Source organism: Anguilla rostrata, chromosome 7 (assembly GCF_018555375.3).
Source record: "Anguilla rostrata isolate EN2019 chromosome 7, ASM1855537v3, whole genome shotgun sequence".
NCBI classification, from domain to species: Eukaryota; Metazoa; Chordata; class Actinopteri; order Anguilliformes; family Anguillidae; genus Anguilla; species Anguilla rostrata.
This window is the reverse complement of record NC_057939.1, coordinates 5,574,029-5,586,474: the sequence shown is the minus strand read 5'-3', so window position 1 is coordinate 5,586,474 and position 12,446 is coordinate 5,574,029. Positions and strand designations below refer to the sequence as shown.

The window sequence follows — 12,446 nt, the reverse complement described above, 5'->3', positions numbered from 1 at the left end:
CGTTAGTCCCTGCGATAAACGCGGCCAATTAGGAGCGAAAAAGGCCGGCTTGAGCCCAAAAAGCCTATCAAATTTGACACAAAGTTCATCTGCGCTGCCCGCAAAGGTGGCTAATACATCCGCATGTAACTCTGAGATCAAGCAAATAAAAAAATAAAAAATAAAAAATTCAAGTCTGCCCATTAAGCACAACAAAACGGAGCCCTCCAATCATGCAGAAATGTTAATCTCAATTCTCACGGCGTCCCTGCTCTGTGTTCTAACAACCAGCGGAGAAAAAAAATGTCTTGTGTTTGGTATTGAGATTTCACTGAAAGAATTGCTTTAATCAAGGCCGAGCAATTAAAAAAATCGCACATTCATATTTGTATGGCCATTTTGTTTACCAAAAAAAAAAAAAAAAAACCCAGGAATTCCCCCCTGGGAAAAGGTTGTCTTTTTCAAAGCATCCAATTATATTTTCTCTTACGTTAAATGGACACTGTCTGTTCATTAGCCATTCCTGGCAAAAATGAATTACATGTTTTTTACGTGATATAGTCTGGGTATATGGGTGTGTCTTAATCCATGTAAGGACTGCCGCAAAAGTAACGAGCTTGTCATGTAATTCCATGGAGCACCAAACCCCTTGAATTGTATTTAACTGCGCTACGTAACACCGGCAACGGTTTTCAAAGAAATTCAACTATTTTTCAGTTAGCTTTCTGTTCACTTTGAATATTTGCTAAGGTAGGCAGACCAGATATAGAGAACAGGGGAAGCAAGTGACTCTAAGTTTTAGTGCCAAGAAAAGGGCTCCCCAAACTCAGCCCTGTGGACCCCTGTACATACTAGTTTCTGTTCAAGCTGAAAAAGCTATTCCTGGAGTTTGACTGGTTGTTATTTGAGCAATAGTCTGTAAAGAGTGCCACATTATTATAGACTGATTAAGTTGTTGATTGATTGACTGACAGACAAAATGTATAAATGTTAAAAGTGTGGGCATCTGGTCACTGAAACATATTCATGTGGGTAAAAGCTATAATAAATAACAGGATTAGTTTAAACCAATTCGAGCATACACAGCCCTCTCCAAGAGTTTTGGGTACTTTCGTTCATTTAGTATAAACATCCTATCTTTACTGTTGAACCATGAATATTCAATCTGCCATCCATGTGGCCATTTACGATATGATGAAAGAAAAAAAAAAAGGATGGCAATATTGTGTAGTGGTAATTAATTTTCTATGCAGCGCGTCAAACCATCAAAAACCAAGACAGGTGGCAGTTTAGCATAAGGTTGTGCAACGAATCACGCACCCCCCTCCCCCCCCACGTGAACTGTTCAAGGACAAATGAATAACCACTCGATGGGCCCTTTGCAATAGCTGTTTCGAATGGTGTGAGTGTGAAAATGAACTTCTGTGACCACCAGTCACCACAGATGTTTGACAAATCCACCAAAACAAATGGACAATTGGAAGAGACATCAGAAATAACATCCCCCTACTTCTGCCCCTTTCAGAATCATCATAATCATAATCATTATTCAATCCTAAAAACTGCAGCGGTCCCACACAACGTTGATTCATCCATAATGCTACCGCGCGTCAGTCAATCTTAGCAGCTATGAGGCGCTGTCAAAACAGTCTGTGGTGATAGCCCGAGTTTGTCAGACGGTCTGCTCTTATCAAATGATGCAAATGCAGAAGCCAAACAGCCTAAACCAGCTTCACCCACCACAAGACCAAAGAGGAAACATCCACGCATCACCTAACCCACTTATCCCTGGTCAGGGTCGCAGGGGGAGAGCTGGAGCCTATCCCAGCATGCATTGGACGAGAGGCAGGAATATAGCAAGGTTGCCAATCCATTGTTGGGCACACACACACACATATATATAATCATTTGGAAAGCGTTAGAGAGAACAGGGATGAGAGCTTCTTTTAATCAGCAACAGCATAGGATGGCTTTATCTACACTCTGGCAAAATGGGTCAGTCCAGTTCCTCCGTTTCATTTTAATTCCATACAGAAGTATGGACAATTCTGAATGAAAGATATTGCACGCATGAAAGAATCTCACAGCCTATCCATTAGAATGCAAAAAATTATTAAAAATCCTTGTGCAAACCACTTGCAGATGTGTTCTGAAAAACTATGCAGAATATGCTGTAACATGAAAAATTCCAGCTTACTATATGAATGTAAGATTTACAAAATGCTAAATTAAAAATATTTGGCAGTCTTTTAATGGTAAAAAAAAATATGTAATCCTAAATCATACATTGTGATTGCTTCAAGATATAGATTATGCATTCAAAAATATCCACAAACATTATTTATTCAGATCATTTCCAATATATGCTTGATCCTCAGAAACAGTTGTGTTTCTTCCACAAACACCTGTTCAAAAATTTCACGAGTATGCAGACAGACTTACACAGCCCAACTTCTGCATAGTCTGTTTGTGCAGTGCAATGCCCTCTTCTTTGGGTACACCCAAAAGGCTAATCTGATAAGAGGCAGTTACAGCTGCTGGATGCTGTGTCTTTTCAAAACCATAACCTTCTTGGCACAGTACCAGACCACCTGACAACTATGCCGTGTCATTGCTCCATGTGGAAAGCACAGCAAACCACCTTTATCTCAATATAAACTCTCTGCTGCCAAGCCCGAGCTGTGTTTTTTGATACCCTGCACAGATTTTTTTTTTTATGCATTTGAGTCACCCTGAATATATTTACACTTTCCTTGCTGTTTGATTAAAACTGGCATTTGGAGCTGATCAGACACACAACTCTGTCTGGAATGAAGAAATGAATCAAAGAAAAAAATCAAGATTAATTAGAAAAACTGACTTTCCCTTGTCCTGCGGCTTTCTGTGCCGGCAGCAGGCTGAAGTCAGCAGACAAGCACATCGTCTCTGAATGGAAGGCTACTGGCTTTGAACAACCCCGCCAAGGAGAGATGAAGACGATGGCACTCGGGGTGGATTACAACACGAGAGGCTGCGGGTTCCAGCCTTTAGTGAGGCGGCACAGCAGGAGAAACAAACAACTTAACCTCACGGTCCTACAGTAGCTTTGTCTTTGTGAGAGTTGTGCTGCGGGAAGAGTCATAGTGATCACAGTTTACGTCACAGCAGGGTATCCGTTGCAAAAGCTCAGGAAAAGTATCTTACTCAAGTGTACAGCACGGTTCTCTGCTAACCAACTACAACAGACCACAGCTACATAGCACATTCCAGTTCCAAACAGTTGGGTGCATTAAACTGCAGGTATAAAGTTATGCATACTTTTTAATTAATTTATAATTCCGATAAGTATTTCCAAGAGCTTACAGCTCTGGTTACCACCTGGTTTGCTTTGTTACACTGGGTCAGTAGTTCTTGTTCTTGCCAAGATTAAGATTATTCCGGTAAGAAACGGTGCCATTTCATTTAGATAGCTAATTAAAAAGGCAGCCCTCGTGGAATAGCTTCTTTTATTTTTAAAGCGGTCCACGCACACACATGCAGCATCACACTGCACGAGCAGCCATACCATCTGTACTCTTCTCATGGCTAACTGCTAAAGGCTAACAGGAGTACACGGAGGGGAAACCTCCTGGGAAAACTGGCTGATGATGGAAGAAGTATTGGGGGACCAGTAGAGGGCGCTCTTCCTTCTGGAGCAAACACTAATCCGGTGATGGGGCCACTGAGCTGAAAAAAACTGGCCCTCTACATCTGGCTATACAATCAACCTTTTTTTTTTGTCCATCAATTGCTCAGACTGGATATTATGCTCTCCAGTAGAGACCGCAAACCGGACCTGTACAAATAATTAGAAAAACGAAAATTTCACTGACGACTAGGGTTGACAACCCTTGTCGTCACTGCAAAAAAGAAGACTAAGAAAGAGAAGTTCGTAACTGACCTAGCAGGTTAAATAAAATAAATAGAACACACACCTCATCACAAAATTAGCATTTCCTCCTTGATTCACAGCTTCCAAGTTCTCTTCATTAATCCATTTACGATAGTTGCTTAAATACACTTTCTAAGTAGAAGGGAAAGGTATTGATTCTGGAGCGTTTAAATTTGACCTCGTGCTACTCCGTGCAGCACAGGAATTCAATTCAAGCTTTGAAGCGACTGTAAATTCTTTGGCCTCACAGGTACTTTGGGAGATAGCTGATCTGCAGTCGTTTTCTGATTATCGCTGATATAAGTAATCCGAAAGTTTCTGAACAATAAATATGCACTTTTTTAAAGGAATGTGGCTCTGTCTCGGCAACGGAATTAAAAAATTAACAACAGCGTGGCGTGATGCCAGACCACATCTGAATAACTGACGGAGACAAAAATGGATCATCATTTGTGTGAGGAAACTGTGTGTACAGTCGAAACAGAAACTGGGCATTGAAGAGCCAACGTTGGAGAGCAAGACACGATGTGACAGTTTGCCACGCGGGAATCGGCAGACTTAAATGTTGATTACAGCACACACACAAAACTGCGAGAAGAAAGACTCTTCAAAGCTTGACAACAAAACTACCATCATGAGAGAGGCTGTGGGGGAACCACGGCAACGGAATTTATTTATTTTATTTGCTGATTTTTTTTAAATAAGAACCTGCTGGAGATTCCTTCATTCCTCCATTTTGGAACTCCCGTAGTCTAAATTAACAGTAGTGGGGAAATTATAATTAATTATGATTAAGATGCTTAAACAAAATCCATCTTGAGAGAAGAGAAATGCAGCTGTGGAATGCACTCTGTGGGCTCCACGTTCCCCATCACTTAAAATTCAGCAAGACTAATGAAGGGAAAACAGTCCCGGCGGCCGGGCCAAGATTAGAGGGAACAGTTGGACCCCCCTCGCTCCCCCCCCCTCCCCCCACTCTTGAACACACTCATCGAGAGTCAGACTGTTAATCACTGGAACCACACACTTTTAAAGAGGTTTAGGCCTCAAGGGCTGAATGGAGTTTGCTGGAGAAGGGCATCCGGGAGATCTTAACCTTAGTTCACGAGGAGCTCTCCAAAAAAGAACACAGCCCAGGTAAAAGAAGAAGTACAATGGTTCCCATCTCACCGCGTGTTTGGCAGGACCAGCAGCAGGTGAGGTTTCACCTGCTGAGATCAGTCAGGAAATGTAAAGCGCAGCGGCGACACGAACAAAAAACGGACAATTCCCAATCCCATGATGCACCATCTACAGCAACAGGAGCAGGGCGGCTGGAAAAACACTGAGGCAACCACAAACATTGCGTTTCATCGTTCACTTTTATGCAAGTGTCCAAGTCCAGCAAGCGTGGATATTTCACTGGCTAGTTTAAAAATTGCAGCTGTCGATATAAAACGCCCCACTTAAATAAAATTCGCGGTTGCCTTCCTTCCTAAATATGTGACAAATTATCTTCTTTCCAAAGCGGAAACCTTATAAACAAAAAATTAAAAAAAAATAAATAAATCAATGGGGCAGATATGAATTTTAATTTTCTTTCAGAACTGGCCATTTTGTTGCCTGACGATGCATTAATAGTGTGCCGGAGCCGCTGGTGGTAAATGTTTTCGCCGTGCTCTGCAGCAGGCGCATTGATCAGTCGACCGTGCCTCCCCGACGCTCCCGTTTACCTGACCAGCGCGCAGCGCAGGCTTGGCGTGACCCTCCTTCGTCGTTTCACGCGACTGGTATTATTTCAGCAATTACAAATCTGAAGCGGTCCGCGCCTGTCGGACCGCAGTTCTCCCTGCTGGCCTTTAAAAGACTTAATTACCACAGGACAGCAGACCGCCTCCCTCCGCGATACTTAATCAACTTCGCTTAACGATGCTATTTAACTCCCCTAATAACGGGCTAAGAGAATGCAAATAGTCGGTTCGAATTTTAAACACTGCCGTTAGCCAATGCTTGTGTTGGTGTCCCGCATCACGTTTACCAGAGTGTTATTGATCTTGAATTGGGTTCTGTTCAGCATTTCCAAACTGCCAGGTAGTAGCGTACTGCTGGTTATATGGAGAGCTATACGAGCAACTGTGTAATTTATAGTGCCATTTAATATAGTACAACAATTGTACCATATCATTGGGGGGTCTGAAAGTGAAAAAAGTAGTGTATTTTATTGAGGCTTTTATATTCTTCACCACAATGCTTTAAATTGAGATTCAAAAGATTCTCTAAAACCGTTATATTCAAAAGGGTTTTTGAGAGCATACAATTATAGGAGTGTATCTGTAGCTAGTGGGCTATAATTTTCAGATGTAGCAAATATATAAATGGGCAATTATCTTGGTTTTATTCAGTTGAATAGCAAACACAACACACAACCAAAGACCGTTCCCATGTTAACAAAAACGTAAGGTAGAACCTAACCACTCCAGTCACAGTGAGACCAAGTTCTGTTTTTTACGATCGCTGTCTTTGCATTAGGTTATTGTCATGCGTAAAGCGACCATGACGCATGACAACGATAGCGGTATTGCACAGTTCGTCATGGCTTCCTCTAAAGGGACACAGCTTGAAGCTGAAACTGCCCCCTAAATCCTCTCGGTCACCGGTGGCAATTCAATCAATCACACCTCTGATTGTTTCTTTAATTAGTTACGTGAATGTCATTTAAATACCGCGTTTTTTCAGGGTAGATTTCCAAAATTTAATGAAGTGAGGATCACTTTAGCCCACTTTCTTAGCAATGCATGCTAGATAATATATAAATGATACCCATCCTGACCATTCTTAAAACCGCTGTTTAATTTTAGCTTGGCAAAATGACATGCATGTACATTAAACAATTAACCTTACTTGAAAACTGGCAGTCCATACAGAATTTAGAGGGAAAAAAACATTTAAAATGGTGATGAAACCACATCTGGTGCAATTCATCAATTTTCAGACTCCATATTTTCATTTAACAGTGTGCTCTGACATGACTAAAGGTCATTTGACAGAGTTTTGACATCTGCATGATAAGACTCCCTGAAGTCTGGAGGGAATATTAATATTTCTCCTTCAGAATCAGCCAACTCAGTCGAGGCTGTTTTAAGTCGCGCGACGCATGATTAAGTTGGAAAGTGAACTGCGACACCGTCGACAATACCCTCGTAATGTGAATATTTTTAAAGGTTTGGCAGGGAACCAGTTCCGTCTGGCAGAGCCTTGAGAGTCTACTGCATTTGGTTCATTACAGAAATCCAATCATAATTAACAGCACTCCACCCTTAGCCGACTCCGACCCCGCCTCCTCGAGATGGGTCTTAAAATATAACTGGCCCCGCAAAAGCGTTCAAGTTTATTATTGGAAAAAATAAGAGACAAACTGTACCACAGGTGGAATGTTTTCGATTGCCGTCTGATCTTGAGAAGGTTATGTGTCAAATTCTGAGAGAGAAAAAATAAAATAAAACGTATTTTTCAAACTTAATATTATTTTATAGGCAACCAGCTTCCCCAGAGTATTCCATGCCCCAGAGAATGTACAATTTCAGAGAGAAGCACTGGAGGAGTGGTTTGCTTCACTGATAGGTAAGTGTAGCCTACAGTACAGTATAAACAGAACCACAGTTGACATGATAGTCAAAATACTCAGTGTTTAAATCTACAGGGGTTGGACAAAATAATATAAACATCACAAGAAAAAAGCACTTTGGAGTAACTGAATCATGATTACGAAGGCAGCTACAGTACAGAGGCGAGTCATATGAAGTTGAATGCCAATTAGCAGTATGAATCAGCCATAAAAGAGGTGTGAAAACCAGCACTGGGATATGTAAGTGCCCAGTGTCCAACACGAGGCATCTGACAGAGTTACACAGGGGCCAAATAGCCAATGCTCAAATTTCAGGTACATCAACCACAAAAGCTGATAAATTATTCAAAGTGGCAGGAGGAAGAGTGTCAAAAATGATCAAAACACACGTATGCCAAAGACAAACAAACTCCGAAGAGGAACAGCGGTCACAAGTCAAAGCTCACAGACGGGCACAGACACCTAACAGGACAGTTGCTTTAACACCCCAAAACGAAGACCTTTAAAAAGGACCACGGAAATTAATCAACACCTCTGTGAACCAGTCTCAGCAAATCTGCATGTCATGTGCTTGACACAGCCGGTATTTATGGTAGGGCAACCATTCAGACAGAAAGTAGCAGTTATGCACAAAGGAACATAACCCTGTGCACTGAGTACAAAACCTGGACTCCTCAGCAATGGAAAAAAGTAATATGGTCAGATGAGTCATCTTTCTTTATTTTTTTTATTTTTTTTTCCTACACCCGGATGGATTAAAGTTGGGCGAAAGCTGAAGCAGGCCTTCAAAACGCAACGTCTGCTGCCAATAGTGAAACAGTGAGGTGGATCGGTCATGGCACAGGCACTCCAGGAGGAAATGGCATCATCCGTCCAGCGCCAACCGATAAAAACAGACCGAAAAGCTAAAAAGTTACCCTGACATTCCGTTTTCTGCTATTTGAGTGCTTGTATTTAGTTTCATCTGCCCACACACTGTTAACACTCTCAAACAAGAGTGATTTATTACACTGGGGTAACGGAAAAATGACCATGCTGGTTCTGGTCTTCGCAAAGACAGAAATGGTCCAAATGCGTTCCTCTTCTTTGGCAGAATGGATCACCAATCCATCCTTCTGGGGACACTACAGATACCATTTATTTCAGTACCGTTGGATGAGTATTAAAGTCAGATCTACAGAGTGGGTGTCTGCTCTCCTTTATTCTGGTTTTCCACCGTATCTCTCTGCTGCTCCGCTAACTCCTTGGCACTATCTGAAGGCTTTGGCATCAGATAGAAGCAGCTTTTAGCTGCTTTTAGGCAGACATGAAAGTTCTCCCGTTGGACATTTTGGATACACCGCTCCACCATCCAAAACCAAAAAAAAAGGAAAAAAAAAACGGTTTCTCATTTCAAAGTTTATTACTGAAGTATTTCTGCCATTAAAAATGGCACAAAGTACAATAAACTGACATGTCTCAGCGAGCGCGGACAGATGGGGCGAAAGACAGGGAGGACAGGCCGGAACACCTGCGGGAATCCCTCGAAACCGAAAACGCGTCTCCCCAACTGACAGAGAGGCGCTGGGCGTGACAGAACGGGCACACATTCCCCCAATTACCCGAGACTGACGGCCCCCTTTAATGTCACCGCCGCTAAAAGAGCCCCTCGGAAGATAAAAATGCCATTTGTTTTTTTCGCCAGAGTACCACTGACGTATGTGAGTTCTGGCGGCAACGCTCATGCTGAGCAAAAAAACGATAAATTTAAAAAAAGGAGTCTGTGAATCGATGGTTTGAAACAACGGCACCGGCACCACCATCACCTCCTCTAACACAGAGGAGGAATCCCCGCCCCACAAATCCTTTAAGTTAGCCAACGTTGTCCAACCGGCTCCAATGCGGAAAAGCGACAGTTGGGATATTTCATTTTTTGCTCTGATTTGCCTGTACTACAGCCGCGCGTGTGAGCCCACTGCTGCGATAAGATGGCCCTTATCCGCTACGTCCATCCATCACTTGAGATTTTTTAGAGCTCGGCACTTTGCATAATGCGCCGGTGGAATATCCACATTAACGAGGGCGATAAATGTCACCCGAAATACGGGCCGTGACTCTGAAATATGCCAGATCTTGTTTTTCCAAAAACGTGCTTTAAATACGGGCCGGGTGCGGAACAGAGCCGAACGCAGCTGCTGAACACTGTTTCTGTTGTCTAATGGCGCCATAATGATCATGTGCAGACCTTCTGTTATTACCAACCCCTGAGGACCGCGTCTAGTTTGAGGGAAAAAAAATATAAGGCAGGTCGAAATTCTCTAAAAAAATGTGCATAACGAGACTTAAAATTAAAATGTGTTACATTTTCGTCTGACATTTCTCATTACACTGAGTTCATTCTGGCGATTGCTTGAACTCATAATTCAGTGTTGGTGAAAGTTCAAAAAATGTTTTAAAAAAATAAATAAAATAAAATAAAAAATAATAAGTCACTTGCATTTAATTGTGAGTCCAAATAAAGTGCATGCAGACCCCTGAATGCAGTTATATCAGCATTTTTTTGTTGTTGTTTGTCTTAGTTTTTTATTGGGAAGGGGGTGGAGGCTACCAGCATTCTTAAAATTTCCTAAAAGCAAAAAGAAACAACAATGTAGAGCCAAGATGAACTATTTATACCCCGAGTGGCACCACCCTGTGCAATTCCACATGGAAACTGTTCCTGTACTCCAATGAAAGGGACACCGATTGTCGAAGAGGAACTTCCTGTTTTCCACTGCCAACGAGGTTCTGGGACAAAAGCACAGAGACCAGCGGAATTTGGAGGAAACTGAAGTTGGGGCGGGGTTGGGCGGGGGGGGGGGGGGGGGGGGGTTGGGGGGGTTCTTAAGTGACTGGAGGGCTAACCGATGAGACTGGGTTTGGTGCGTAGCCGTTCACTAACTCTATGTTTCAGTTCACATCTCGGTTTCACTGTTTGGTCCCTTCCTGTGTTCAGGTTGCATAAAAAAATGTAATAATTTAATAACAATAACCATATGCCATGACCGCTTTGCTCATAAGTTGCAGCTGGGTAAAGAACAGTAGACCACTACACTCCTAGCTAGGGGTCAGTGACCATCCAGCAGATCCCAGTGCCCCCACGCTCATTTCAACAAAATCTGTGGGTCCACACACCTTAAGCCTGAGTCTTCTCCTCACTATGGCAACAGGTTCAGTTCAATAACGGTCAGCTTCATGAAATACGGTTACATTCATGAAATGCACTGCAGACTTTGGAGTAATTTATGAACCCCACCGTGAACGTCATGAGATTCAGCAAATCTAACAGGCAAAAGAAAACATGAGCTACAGAAGAGATAGCCACTCAATTAAAATTTAGGATGGGGTGCAATGCAAATATATTTAATTTGGCTGTAAGACAAGCAGAAGACGAATACACTGACAATACATTCGAGAATTACCTTCGTACAGTACTGCGTGAGACCATGCATATTTTAAAGGTTCATTCTTGCCAGAATATTTTTCTGACAACAACACAATTTGCTGAAACAACTCCGCAGGAAGTTGCTTACAGAACTGAGCTCCGCTTATCGTCTAGAGATGTGCATTGTTAATAAACTTTCCAGTTTTGCAGACACTTTGTGTGGTTATTAAACCATAAAGCATGTCAACCACCATTGTTCACAGGAGGGCCAGCACTGATGATGGTCTTACCTTGTTGAGAAGAGAAGATGGATTCACAATTCCCCTGTCCTTTTCTCCTTGTTCCTGAAACAGAGGTGGATTTGTGAAATTAATCAACGTGGCCTGAAAACGACACAAGGCGGTCAAACGATCCATCAGGTCGCAGACACAGTCGTCAGCGTTATAATTCGCATGACCAGTCCCGGTCATATTTACGAAGAGATAAATTGCCCTTGTGGCTTCGTCTGAGGGCATGATATTTATAGGGCCAACAAGGTGCTTGGCCATGGTGACAGGTACTGATGATAAACTACATGCTATTAACAAACAAGGTATTTTCAGGTCCTATTACGGCAGAACATAAATCTTCATCAAACATGTAAAATTGGGTTTAAAAGTTTCGTTCGTACACAAACATGAGGTCACAGTAGCTTATAAAGGGATGGCAGGACCCAAATACTCATAGAATGCCTGCTCACAATACCCACAAACTATTGACTATGTCATTGAAAATTTTAAGGGGCTTTTATATTGTTGGAAAACATCCAACAAATATTTTACTACTTATGCAACAGTACTTTTTATTTTAAAATTAACAGCTAAAAGGATGCTGTTTATGGTTGCCAGTTTCTGCACCATTTTGGAGAGGAAGCGACAATTTTTTAAAAATAAAACCCTAAATAACACCTGACATTGATAATTGATAACACACAAGTCAAAAAATCTGATTATGCTTTTTTTAAAACAAACACTTCACCATCACACACAACAACATCAAAACGTTTTTCATCAAAGGTTTTCCGAAGGTGTTAATGGGCCCGGACAACACAACGAGGCCCTCCCTCCAGCGCGTTTCGGGGGTGAAGGAAAGCCCATTCCAAACCCGTGCGCCAGCCGCACGGACGACCGCCGTTGGATCTGGTCGCCATAACTACCGAAGAGTTCTATTCTGACGGACGAAAGAGCTCCGCTCCGCACGAGGCAGAGGAACAAACGGGCTCTTAGAAACGCTCTCAGGGAACATCCCCCCTCTGGACCGCCACCGCTGGCACCGAAATAGAGGCCAAGCTGTTCCCTCCTCGAGCTGGGGAAGGCCAGTTGGCCGGACCACATGGCCCCCCGTGTTACCACAAACACAGCCGTGGACACAGCAAGGACAGCAGCTCTGTGTGCAAGGCGCTTTGACGGCAATGTGCCCGTCTGATGAAGTGAGCTTACCCAGGGGAAGAACCAAGGCCAGACGCAGAGTTTCATGATACCGTTTTAACATTAGACTGACTGAACTCAGAC

General features: G+C 42.6%; 1 protein-coding gene across 1 annotated transcript in view; it reads right to left on the bottom strand.

The window, feature by feature from the left end:
- shank3a (SH3 and multiple ankyrin repeat domains 3a) overlaps positions 1–12,446 on the bottom strand; it is a 315,279-nt gene that overhangs the window by 231,550 nt on the left and 71,283 nt on the right. The window contains exon 2 of the mRNA XM_064342483.1: positions 11,187–11,240. The gene's annotated coding sequence lies outside the window, so the exon portion shown is untranslated. The remainder of the gene's footprint in view (positions 1–11,186; positions 11,241–12,446) is intronic.